The sequence below is a fragment of the Panthera tigris genome, chromosome B4, assembly GCF_018350195.1.
Source record: "Panthera tigris isolate Pti1 chromosome B4, P.tigris_Pti1_mat1.1, whole genome shotgun sequence".
In the NCBI taxonomy this organism is placed as follows: domain Eukaryota; kingdom Metazoa; phylum Chordata; class Mammalia; order Carnivora; family Felidae; genus Panthera; species Panthera tigris.
Window position 1 is genome coordinate 140,858,090 of NC_056666.1, and position 11,309 is coordinate 140,869,398.

Below are 11,309 nucleotides of genomic sequence, written 5' to 3' on the forward strand. Positions count from 1 at the left end.
CGCATCAGGCTCCACAGTCTCAGTGCGGAGTCTGCTTGGGATTCTCTGTATCTCCCTCTGTCTCTGCCCCTCTCCCACTCTCTCCCTCTCTCTCCCTGTATCTCTCTATCTCTCTCAAGTAAACTTAAATAAGTAAGTAAGTAAATAAATAAATAAACATGAGAAGTGATGGGGTTTTGGTGTCGTGGTGATGGTGGTGTGTGTGTGTGGGGGGGCATGTCCTGAGCTCACGGCCAACAAAGACTTCTTAAGAAATTCTTTGGTGCAAAAAGGTGATTTTATTAAAGCACGGGGACAGGACCCCTGGGCAGGAGGAGCTGGGCTGGACTGGTTATATACTATGGACTTGGCGAGGTAAAGGCATCAGAGAGTTTCCCAGAAGGACTTTGATGTGCCAAAGAAGACTCCTAAGATACTGGAGACCTCCCTATTGTCAAGCTAAGGTTGTTTTCTTCTAGTAAGGCATTAACATTAGGGCAGTATGGGGTTCCTGGAGAAATGTTATACTCTGTATTTGCCTCAAATATTTGTCAGTAGGCTGCAGGTAATAACTTTAATGTTATTTACATTTTCTTCTTGCCTTTGTTCCCATATCACATGGAGGGGATACATATCACATGGAGGGGATACATATCACACGGAAGGGATCACATGGACACTGTCAGACTCCAATTTGGACTGGCTGCCTGAAGGGATCCCCGGCTGCTACAGCAATCAAGAACCCCAGGTCTGTCTTCTTGAAGACAATCCCCCACTCTCACCCTTTGTCTGATATTGATGTGGCCACACCAGGTCTCCACCACTGCTATTTGTATGGACTATCTTTTCCAGCCTTTCACTTTAACCCTATTTGTGTCATAGAGTCTAGAGGATAACAGTCCGCTTAATGTTGTCATGTGCCAAGATCACTGATGCCAGTGTCTAGACTCTATAAGACTATAAGAGGATAAGAGTGTTATCCTCCTATAAGAGACACTTGGGAGCCTTGATGGCTGAAGAAGCCAGGCATCTGTTGTGACTGATCTTCACCAGTTTAAAACCGCTGTTGCAGAAGTGTTTGCAGGGTTTTGATTCCAACAGTCAGGTAACCGAGCAGGTGGTTTGTGGCCAGCTTGCCCTCCTGGGGTCTGAAGGACCCCAGCTGACCTTGGCAGACTGAGGAGGTGCGTACTGTGTATGCTTGGACTGTAGAGGTTCAGGTAGTGAACATCCGGAACCGGGGCAAGTGTCTTCAAAAGCTGGGTGTTGGACGTGGGCTGTTTCCAGGACGAGACACCCACCTATTCCCATATCCTACAAAAGTGTGCATCTTCTCTCTAAAGGTACAGCTTCAGGTGACTGGACTGCTTTTCCAGGATTCAGCCTGGTGGGCTGCTGGAGTATACCTCACTAAGATACCTGGGAGCTATAAATACTAGCAAGCCCTGGAACCTATTTGGTATCCATTCCAAAACGGGGACTGAGCTGGGCCAGTTGAAAGGTGGTGAAAAGACTTCTGGGTGGTGATGTTCCCCCCTGCTGTGCAGGGGGTTCCAGACCAACCCAAGCTCCACAGGCTTGGAGGGCACCCAGGTGCTCTCAATAGGCTGATGGGGTGCTTGCTTATTGTGCATGCCTGAACCATGGAAATAAGTGTAGACAGGGACCTGGTACAGGGCAAGTGTCTGGAAAGGCCTATTAACAGGAGTTGGATATTGCCAAGGAAGGAAGAGGTGGAGGAGTTGGGAAGTCTTGAAGTGCCAATTCAGGTAGCTGTAAAAGGTATCCTCAGTAAAAGACAACGGGGGACTTGATTGTGCAGAGGCTCAGAACTTTGCAAAACACAGACATGGGGACAGACTGTCCCCCATTTCAATGGCTACTGCAAAAGTAATCCATGGGTGGGTACCAACAACCCTTGAGCAACGCTGGAGGATGGGAATAAGGATGTCAACAGTAGGTGGGTGCATGTAGGGGGGCAGGGGGCAGGTGATCACGTACAGTGGTGCAGGTGGGTGTGTGCTGGTTGGCATGTGGCTGCATGCAGGTGGAGTGAGTGCATGCAGGGGGCAGAGGGGGGTGGGTGGGTTCCTACAGAAAGTGAAGGCATGTGTGTGCTGGGGTACAGGTGGGTACATGGCGGGGGAAGGTGGGTGTGGGGCAGGGGGCAGGTGGGTACATCCAGAGAGGCAGATGGGTGCATGCAGGGGTCAGGGGGTGAGTGGGTGTTTGTAGGTGGAGTGCGAGCAGGGGGACAGGTGGGTATGTGGCGGGGGGCAAGTGGGTGTATGCAGGGGGCAGGGGGCAGGTGGGTGTGTGAAGAGGCACAGATAGGTGTATGCAGGGGTGTGGGGGGCAGGGAGGTGCGTGTAAGTGGAGCGAAGGCAGGTAAGTGCGTAATGGGGTCAGGTGGATGTGTGCAGGGAGGTAGGCGGGTACGTGCAGGGGGGGTCTTTGGGTGCGTGCGGGGGAGCATGTACGTGTATGCAGGGCACTGGGTGTGCACAAGGGGTCAGTGAGTCTGGTGGGTGTGTGCAAGGGTCAGCAAAGACCAGTAGGTGCATGTATGGGGGAGCGAAGGCTGGTGGGTGAGTGTAAGGGAGCACTGAGGTCAGGCCCATCATTGTCCTGGGGTCAGTCCCCGGCAGGGTCTTGCCGGCTCAGGGCAGTCCTTGCTGCTTGAGGGTGTGGTGCGGGTTCCAGCAGAGGATGCTTTGTCTGTGGGGTCTCTTGCTGGAGTTTAGGGGTGGCTGGAATGAAGAGCTTGTCAATTAGAGAGTGCAGACCCTGATTAGAGTGGAGGCAGAGAAATCCTTTTTCTGTTCTTCTTGGTGTCTTCACTGTTGACACTCTACCCACCACAATGCCACTTTGGGGAGGCAGTGTGGCAGTTTGTGTACCTGAATTGTGCAGGGGCAGGCCTGTGACTGAGCCTGTGTGGAGTCATCCCTGCAGACACATGCAAGGATCCTCATTGAACGTACTCGGCCGCTGTGAACGATGGAGAAATCACGGTGGCCGTCTCCTTGTGGCCCACAGGGACTAATACATGGTGTGGCACCACCTCCCAAGGGCACACGTGGCTTTCAAAGAGAAGGGTGTAAATATGCCCAGACACGGGAAGACACTGGCATCAGTGATCTTGGCACATGACAACATTAAGCGGACTGAGCAGCTTGAAACAAGGCACATTTACTATCTCACGGTGTCCATGGGCAGGGGTCTGGATGAGGCTTAGCTGGGTCCCCTGAGATGAAAATGTGAGCTGGGGCTGTAGTCCCATCCGTACCCCCCACCCCAAGGCAAGACCTGCCTCCTCATTCAGGCCTGTTCCACCTCCAAATTCTGAGGAAAGAACGGATTTGGGGCCCATGTCCTGTGCAGAATAATTCAGTGAAGAACTCAGAAGTTTGCTGTGATGTTTTCAGGGCTGGGATGGAGCTGCAGAAGTGGATCCTGAGGGCAAACCTAACCCTGGCCCACAAATGGTCAGGCCCCCGAACCCAAACCCTAAGTCTGAAATGTGCCAAAACACGTGCCCTCAACTCAGTCCTCCAGGGAGACCACTGCACTGTTGGTGGTTCAGTCCATGATGCCTCCTGGGACCTAATGCTAACCCTACCCATGGCTCATGCGCTAAGCAGCCTCAGCTTTGAGGTATGAGATAAGAAAGGATTTGGGGCGAGGATTGGTGCAGAACGTTTCGGCAAGGAACCCAGAATTTCACCATGATATTTCCAAGGCTGGGATAGAGCTGCAGGAGGGGATCCTGAGCCCAAACCTAACCCTGACCCACCGACATGCACCCAACAGCCCCCTCTGCACATACCCACTGCCCCCCTGCACATACCCACCCACCTTCACTCCCCCCTGCACATGCACACACATTTGTGTACGTGCATGGATACATATACATGAACACGGACACATATTTGTCTACATGCACGGACACAGTTACATGCACACACACATTTGTATACAGGCATTGACACATGTATATTCAGGTGTGCACACATTTGTATACATTCACAGATGCATGTACATGTACATGCAAGCACACACACACACAACACACATACACACAAGCACACATACCCCAGCTGCACCGTGCGTGTGCTCTCGGGCAACAGGTGGTGAGCGGTGGCAGTGGCCCACGGCAGAGCTAGGAGCAGGGGTGACACATTGATAGATCTAGACCCCACATTGAGGGCCACTGTGTGACAAAGACTGTCTTTCAAAGACATCCATCCTCCCAGACCACTGAGGGGGCAACTGGAAGTGATCTATCAGGTCCGGCAGCCACAAGGGGTGAGGGACCAGTCCGGGGTGTTTCTCGTCTTCCCCCACATGCTACCTACCTGACCTCAGGCCCCTGACATGCATTCCATGGGGCCAGGGCCCATGCCTGTGGCCACTGGTGCAAGGGGAAGAGCAGGGGCGCCGGGAGCTGGCAGAGTCTCAGAGGGAGGGAAGAACATGAGGGCATGGCCTCTGGGTACCACATCGTCCTGCCCCATCACCCAACTCCTGCCCCACATGAGGGTCACCCATGCCAACCCCATGCTTTTCCCACTTCAGAGAGCCACACAGGCCGGGCTTGTAGAGGAGAATGTGTTGTCACTACCAGCCCCTCCCTCTGCTGATGACCTGTAGACACCGGTGGTCCTGACACGTTCCTGGCACCTCAAGGAAGCCTGCCCTCCCGCTCCAACACTCCAGGGCCCACCCCCCAAAATCTAGGCTCAGGTTCCCCCTCAAGCACCCCTGGGAGTCTCCTCAGTTGGTAGAACTGAGGTTGAAACGGTCCCACCATGCCTGGTCACTCAGCTCTCCACCGAGAATCTTTGACCCTGGGCGTCCTGCCCCTCCTGGGGCTCAGCTCTGCACTTGGGAATGCACCACAGGCCCTCTGGCCAGCCAGCTCCCTACCTTGAAGGGACCTCATTGTCCAGTCTTGCCCCCTTGCAGCACAGACAACATCACACTGCGGATATGGTAACCAGAAATGGCAAATGTTCAGCAACTTGCCAAGAGACCGAAAAGGAGAGGGAGCCCAGCTCTCCCCACTAAGCCCACCATCAGCTCCCAGAGATAGGAAAGACATTTTGGCAGGCAGTGATGGTCGGTCTGGCCTTGACTTATCCTGAGGAACACGTTTTGCCTCATCCTACAGGTGAATCTCAGGTCCTCACACCGTGATGGCATAAATGCTGTGTAGCAACATTTAACCCAGGGAGACCTGACCGCTGGTGCCTGCAGCCTGGGCCCAGCAGACAGTGTGCACATCACTGGGGGGTGGGCATGGCTGTAGCAGAGCAGGTGCACAGGGGGGCAGCAGAGAGGGGGGCATGAGCAGGTGAAGACTGTCTCTGTGCACCTGCCATGTTCAGGGAGACTTTGATTCTGAGGATGAGGAGGAACATCAGATCTCTGCTTCCCTGGAGCTTCAAGTCTAAGAAAGAGAAGGCAATGCCCAGAGGAGCGAGGAAGCAGAAGAAAGCACATGCCTCATGGCCCAGATGGTCGGGCACCATGTTTCAAGGTATCTTGCCTCCTGGGGGCTTGCAGCCGTTGCAGGGAGCGTCCCTGCCGCTGGGGACCTGCAGCTAATGCCCAAGGCCCTGGGCGTCTCAGTGTTCACTGCTGCTGAATTTAACATGAGAGGCCCCTCTTGTTCCAAATGGCCCCATGTGGCCCCTCTGCTGGGTGCTCTCAGAATCCAGCTTGTCCCATGGACACTACCCGAGCAGGTGTCCCATGAGAAGGAGGCACAGTGGCACGGCTGCCTCCATGGTAGCCTCAGGAGTCCCACGGGCCACAGCCCACCTGTGGACATGTGGGGACCCCAGGAGAGGTCGATTGTCCCAAAGCCCCACCCCCACTCTAGGACACAGCTGCCCGTCCAGACCCTCTCCTGCCTGCATGTGCCTTTCGCAATCCGCAGGGTTGGCAGGCAGCTTCCCACCTCCTCTTCTATGTGGATGTGACACCCTCCAGGTCCCTTGTCTTCTATGAGTGTGTGGTTGGGTGGGGAGGTTCCTAGATATGGCTTCTTATTTCAGACATGGTCTATGTTCAGAGCTCCTAAATAACTTCAAATCTTGATTTTGTTTGGGTTAGAGAAGGAAGAACATGAAAATGTGAGCAATGAAGCCAACAGCAGCCCATCATTTGATCCCACATCCCACACTTTGTCTTCGAAACAAAAGAGATCCAAAGAGTTCCTGCCCAGTCTCCACCCAACAGAATCCTGCTGAGGCATCGATGGCCTTGCAGACCCCCTCCAGAGAGTAAGGTGAGGCCAGGTGGATGCAGCCAGGGCCAGCTGCAAGAAAAGCCTCTCTGGGAGCTCCCCCAAATGGGGATCAGTCCACACATCGACTTCCAGGTAATCTGGATCAGAACACTGTGCCGATGTGTCTGAGACTCAGCTGCACCTGTCAGCAGGGTCTCCCAGGCTGGTATGTTTCCCCACCAGAATTGTGAAATCTTCTGTCACCATATACATTTGGAAGGTGACAGGAGCATCTCCTCGGGCTTCAGCCCCAGAACGGATGGACCTGGGGCAGCCAACAACACGCGCACTGGGCAGGACCCAGCAGTGGAAGTCAGGTGCAGATGTGAGTGTAAGTGGTCAGGCCACCAGGCAGGCATCTGGAAGCTTCTCCTGGAGGGAAGCACTCACCTGGCCTATTAACCAGGACAAATGAAAAATGTGCCTCCCCACCCCTGCCAAAGCCACCTGCCCCTGTTTGGATGATCACCTGTCTGGAGGCCAGCAGGCCCCGCCTGCGTGTTGGTATCAGGGAAACCCAAGCCCTGGGCTGTCAGGGCCACGGTGCCACTGCCAGCCTCCTCTGCCCACTGGGAATGCTCCAGTCGGGGTGGGGCCTCTAACCAGACTCAATAGACGGACATACAGACTGTACGCTTTTGTGTGGGACTCCCGACATTCAGAACCGTGTCTCAGAGATTCATCTGTTTCCTGGCACGAACCCTTCCTTTTACGTGGCTAGTGGCATTCTACGATGTGAACACTCCAGGATTCCTTTGTCCACTTGGATGTTTCTTAATTTGAGGTTACAATAAAGGTGCTATGAGCATTCTTATACATGCCTTTTGGTGAACATATGCCCTTAATTTTGTGGGGTCTACGCCCAGAAGAGGGACTGCCAGGTTAGAGGGCATGTGCCTGTCTGCCTCGAAGCGTGCTGCTGTACCATTTCTTGCCCCCACCAGCTGCTCCACATCCTCCCCAGCACGTGGTCAACTTTAGAGTGCTAGTGGGCAAGTAGTTTTCCATGTACGTTTATTATGGCGCTAATTACACTGGAGCGTTGGGGGCAGTTCCTAATTTGGCACTCCTATCTATCTCCCCTTCCTTAATGTAGTACACTTGTAGCTGGGCCTGTGGTCACTCAGCTGGCAACTGCACGTCCCAGCTTCCCTGGCAGCTGCAAACAGCCCCGTGAGTAAGTTCTGGTCAATGGTATGTGACAGAGCTGATGGGTGCCACTCCCTGTCCCACTGAATCTGTGAGCATGCCCTTCCTCCCCGCAGATGCCACACTGCCCACGGTCTGCCTGTCCACCTCTGCAAATGTTATGTTAGAAGTAAAGAGACGTCCACCTTCGTTAAGCCACTGCATTTCAGGTCTCTTTATTACGGCAGCAAGCCGTGCCCCCAACGGATGCACTGTGGTTGCACATTCACCTGTGGCTCTAACACAGCGACACCTGTGCTGGTTCTGCCTGCTCAGCACCATCCTTTCACCAGGGTGCTGCTCCCACCCAGCCCCGAGGTTCTGTGAGGTGATGGACTCACCCTGCGGGCGCAGGCAGGTGGCCCTGGTCTGGCTGGTCGTGGCTCCCCATCCTGTTCGGGGTTGTAATTTCACGGGTTGGGCATGAGACCCAACTGTAGTCCTCCCATTAGACTCTCAGTATGGTGAGAGAGAGTCTTTGTCATTATTGTGCATTGTGGCGGGAGAGGGAAACCAACCCCAAGCAGAACCAGAGGCAATCAGAGAGAGGGGAGGAGGAAGCCCAACAATGGTGTCTCAGCCCCTGGATCTAGCTGTACCTGCAGCATGTTACCTTTAGATGTAAGTGACCCACGATTGTGAGCTGAACTTCTGCCACTTGCAACCAAGCGTCCCATCTCCTTCACTAATAATAAAATAAACATGTTTGGGAGCAATTTTATATAAGCATTGTGCTAAGTGGGTCTATAAAGTCTGTGGACACCCTTTAAAATGGTCATTCTTTTTAATTTAATTTAATTTAATTTAATTTTTTTTCAATATATGAAATTTATTGTCAAATTGGTTTCCATACAACACCCAATGCTCATCCCAAAGGGTGCCCTCCTGAATACCCATCACCCACTGGTCATTCTTTTTTAAATGTTTATTTATTTATTTTGAGAAAGAGAGAGCATGAACAAGGAGAGGGTCAGAGAGAGAGAGAGAGAGAGAGAGAGAGAGAGGGAGAGAGAGAATCTTAAGCAGGCTCCATGCTCAGTGCAGAGCCTGACTTGAGGCTAGATCCCATAACCCTGAGCTTATGACCTGAGCTGAAATCAAGAGTCAGACGCTTAACCTACTGAGCCACCCAGTCTCCCCTAAAATAGTAATTCTTAATCTGAAGAGACTTTGGAAGGTCTATCCAGATGAAATGGATGGGGTTTTGAACTGTGCGGGTCCACTTATATGTGGATTTAAAAAAAAATTCATACCCTACAGTCCTATAAATATATTTTCTCTTCCTTATGATTTCCTCAATGACATATTCTTTTCTCTGGCTTACTTTATTGCAAGAATTCAGCATATGATACTTATAACATGCAAAATATATACTAATCGACTGTTGATGTGATCGGTAAGGCTTCTGCTCAAGAGTAGCTATTAGTATTAGTGGTTAGGTTTTGGGGAAGTCAAAAGTTATTCCTGGGGTTTTGACTGTATGGGGGGTTGATGCCCTAACCCTTGCATTGTTTAAGAACATACCAAAAAAAAAAAAAAAAAAAAAAGAACATACCATGGTATGTTTCTTTTCATAACATGGTACTTCTAACTAATCATCACTTTTGGAAGGAATGAAATTAAATAAGAAACAACATTTATCAGAAAAGTCCCCAAACCTACCAAACCAGTGGCGAATGGGCATTAGCCTGAGATGCACGGCTGACACATAATCCCGCCAGATGTTGACATGATGCAGATGGTTACTGTTCTTGTGTCTTTTGTGTAAGTCAGGCCTGTTTGGCTGCGCGTGTCAGGACCCCACTGGAATGAGTGTGTGGGGTTGGGTGGGCACAAGAGGCCTGGCACCCTCTCTTCCATGTCTCACGGCTTGCTCCCATGTTTGCTCCTTATTGTATCAGGGGTCTGCCTGGGTGTTGGAGCCCTGGCCTGCAGCAGCAGTGGGCTCCCAGTGACCTGCACCCTGAAAGATACCCTTCCCTCCTCCCAGGCTGAAATCCTGGGGGGAAAGGGCTGAGCACAGGAGGACATCATGTGCTGGTAGCTGGCTGTCAAGGTGGCGGGGGAGAAGCAGATCTCAGCTGTGGGTAACTGTCCATCCTGCTGGGACCCTCTGAGAGCCTGGACCACACCTCGGGACGTCCTGTCTGCTGACTCCCAGCTGCCAGAGGGGAAGGCTGCCCCCAGGGATAGACTTTCCCAGCCAGAGAGCCCCCCCCTCCCAGGAAAGGAGGCCTCTGGGGCAGCCAGGGTGTGGGTGCAGCCCGAGACTCACCCTGCAGGACCCACAAGTTGTGCAGGTGGCTCCTCAGAAAGATGCCAGGCAACGTTGGATTTCACTCATCCATTCATGCATTCATCCAATTACTTAATTATAACCAGAAAATGTTTGCTTTTATAAAAAATTAGCACTTTAAGGCATAGCGTTCATACTGTCAATTGCATGGATTTAAAATGTCCAGTTTGGTGAGTTTTGACAGAAGTACACACCTGTGAGACCACCTCCACGATCCAGGACATTTCCTTCACCCCCAGAGTCTCCTCATGTCCATTCCAAGTAACCCCCTCACCCCATGCCAGACAAGTAAACATCTGCTTTCCCTTACTGTCCACCAGCTTTCCCTGTTCTTGACTTTGGGGTCATGGACAGGACATTCGCTCTCTGCAGGACATCTGAACTTCACTGTGATGTGGGGGGACGTGGGCCAGCGATCTGCTTGTGTCCACGTGGTCTCTTGTATGGACAGTCCTCCCTCTTGTTTATTCATTTACTAGTGGATGGACACTGGGTGGTTTCCATGTTTGTGATGGTTGTAAATAAATGTCTTTAACAGTGGATAGTATGAATTTAGAAAAAAAACAAATGTTTATTATTTTCTGAAAAAAGTAAATCATGCTCATACCACATATAGAAATTAGAATAAAGGATAAAGAAAAAGTAATTCTTCAGACTCCCACTACTCAGTTTTAACCACCAGGGTATTTTGCTGTGTTTCTTCCCAAACTGTCTCATGCATGTGTATGTATGTATTTATGTACATAAAATTGTGAAAATTGGGAAAGTACTGCAAATATAATTTTGGTTCTTGTCTTTTACAGTGGACATGAGTGTCTCAGTGTGGGTTTTCCAGGGAAGCATAACATATAATATTACAAGGAATTGGCTCACACAGTTATGGAGGCTGGGAGCCCCCTGACCTGCAGCCTGCCCACTGCAGACCCGGGAGCTGGTAGTGTGTGCGGTGTGTGTATGTGTGTATATGTGTGGTGTGCATATATGTGTAGTATGTGTGCATGTGTGTGTGTACCTGTGTGGGTACTCTAAGGAATTGGCTCATACACTTATGGAGGCTGGGAAACCCCTGACCTGCAGCCAGTCCGCTGCAAACCTGGGAGCTGGTGGTGTGTGTGCATGTGTGTGTGTGTTGTGTGTATGTGGTCTGTGTGTATGTGCGTGTGTGTTGTGTGTGTGTGTGTGGTGTTGTGTGTATGTGGTATGTGTGTATGTGTGTGGTGTGTCCATGTGTGGTGTTGTGTGTGTAGTGTGTGTATGTGGTGTATGTGTGTGGGGCATGTGTGTGGGGTGTGTGTGTACCTGTGTGTGTGTGTGTATATATGGTATGTGTGTGTGTATGTATGTGGATATGTGTGTGTACCTGTTGTGTGTACTATATGAGGAATGGCTTGTGTGGTTGTGGAGGCTGGGAGCCCCCTGACCTGCAGCCGGCCTGCTGCAGACCCAGGAGCTGGTGGTGGGGGGTCAGAACCCAAGCCGGGAGGCTGGAGAGCACGAGCACAGCAGGTGCACATTCTGGTCTGGGGGTAGAGAAGACCAGGTCCCACTCAG

At 51.7% G+C, this 11,309-nt stretch overlaps 1 long non-coding RNA gene across 1 annotated transcript; it reads left to right on the top strand.

Moving 5' to 3' along the window:
• The first annotated feature begins 617 nt into the window (after nucleotides 1–617).
• On the top strand, nucleotides 618–6,319 carry LOC122240506. The gene is made up of 3 exons (XR_006220317.1): nucleotides 618–727; nucleotides 5,370–5,521; nucleotides 6,100–6,319. It is a non-coding gene; the product is annotated as an uncharacterized LOC122240506 (long non-coding RNA).
• The last annotated feature ends 4,990 nt before the right edge of the window (nucleotides 6,320–11,309 follow it).